This window comes from Aedes albopictus, chromosome 1 (assembly GCF_035046485.1).
Source record: "Aedes albopictus strain Foshan chromosome 1, AalbF5, whole genome shotgun sequence".
Taxonomy (NCBI): domain Eukaryota; kingdom Metazoa; phylum Arthropoda; class Insecta; order Diptera; family Culicidae; genus Aedes; species Aedes albopictus.
The window spans coordinates 32,632,918-32,634,465 of record NC_085136.1 but is presented as its reverse complement, the minus strand read 5'-3'; the positions used below and the strand labels follow the sequence as shown (position 1 = coordinate 32,634,465).

The following is a 1,548-nucleotide window of genomic DNA, read 5'->3' as shown; positions in this document are numbered from 1 at the left end:
CTTGTTGGCTACAAAGTAACTTTACTCCAATGCCGAGCGTATAGTAGAGCACCATCTTCGTCGGTCTTGGGCGATGTTCCTCCAGTTTCCCCGAACGTGTAGGGATCGTAGATCTTCTTCAACCGCGTGCAGCCAGCGAGTTCGCGGCCGCCCACGGAGTCGCCTACCTCTACCGGGTTCTCTGCTGAATATTGTTTTCGCTATTCTTTCTTCCGACATTCGCACTACGTGTCCAGCCCACTGAAGTCTGCCGTATTTTATACGTTTGACAATATTCGCATCTTCGTACACTTGGTACAACTCGTGATTCATGCGTCTGCGCCACACTCCATTTTCTTGTTTCCCACCGAGAATTGTCCGCAGCACTTTGCGCTCAAAAACTCCAAAAGCTTTTCGGTCTACCTCCTTTAACGTCCACGCTTCGTGACCGTAGAGGGCAACCGGAAGAATCAGCGTCTTATACAGAGCGAATTTTGTTTGCGTTTGCAAGTTACGGGACCTAAGCTGGCTACGCAATCCGTAAAAGGCCCTATTCGCAGCTGCAATACGCCTTTTCACTTCACGGAAAACGTCATTGTCACATGTCACAAGTGTTCCAAGATAAACAAATTCTTCAACAACTTCAAACACTTCCCCATCAATCACTACCTCAGCACTAACACCACCAGGCCTGCTTCTGTCTCTACCCGCTATCATGTACTTCGTCTTGGTAGAGTTAATCGTCAAGCCTATCCTCGCTGTCTCTCTCTTCAGAGGAGCATAAGCTTCCTCCACTGCCCTACGATCGATGCCGATGAGATCAATATCGTCCGCAAAACCGAGGAGCATGTGCGACCGTGTGATGATAGAGCCATTCCTCTGCACGCCTGACCTCCTAATCGCTCCTTCGAGTGCAATGTTGAACAATAAATTTGAAAGAGCATCCCCCTGCATCAATCCATCCAAGGTCACAAACGACGTAGACACTTCGTCCGCGATCCGAATACTTGATTTTGATCCATCCAGCGTTGCGCGTATCAGCCTAATTAGTTTCGCCGGAAAACCATGTTCTGACATTATCTGCCAAAGCTCATTTCTTTTTACTGAATCGTACGCTGCTTTAAAATCAATGAACAGATGGTGAGTCTGCAAGTTATATTCCCGAAATTTATCTAGGATCATCCGCAGGGTAAACATTTGATCCGTCGTTGATCGGCCCTCACGAAAACCAGCCTGGTATTCGCCGACGAAGGACTCCTCAAGAGGTCGCAGTCTGTTGAACAGGACACGCGACAGTATCTTATACGCCGAATTTAAAAGGGTAATCCCTCTGTAATTGGCACACTCCAGTCTGTGCCCTTTCTTGTAGATTGGGCATATGAGGCCATCCAACCAACTAGTGGGCAATTCTTCATCCTCCCAAATCTTTATAATAATCTGATGGATTGATTGATGTAGCTGCTCGCTTCCGTGCTTAAGAAGTTCGACCGGGATCTCGTCCTTCCCAGCAGCCTTGCTGTTTTTCAGCTCCTTAAGGGCCTTTTTAACCTCATCCAGTGTTGGTGGTTC

General features: G+C 47.8%; 1 protein-coding gene and 1 long non-coding RNA gene across 7 annotated transcripts in view; one reads left to right on the top strand and one right to left on the bottom strand.

Annotated features, from left to right (window-relative positions):
* LOC109422192 (signal transducer and transcription activator) overlaps positions 1–1,548 on the top strand; it is a 388,739-nt gene that overhangs the window by 107,850 nt on the left and 279,341 nt on the right. The gene's annotated exons all lie outside the window — the stretch shown is intronic.
* Positions 1–1,548, bottom strand: part of LOC134284871 (uncharacterized) — an 88,400-nt gene that overhangs the window by 38,389 nt on the left and 48,463 nt on the right. The gene's annotated exons all lie outside the window — the stretch shown is intronic.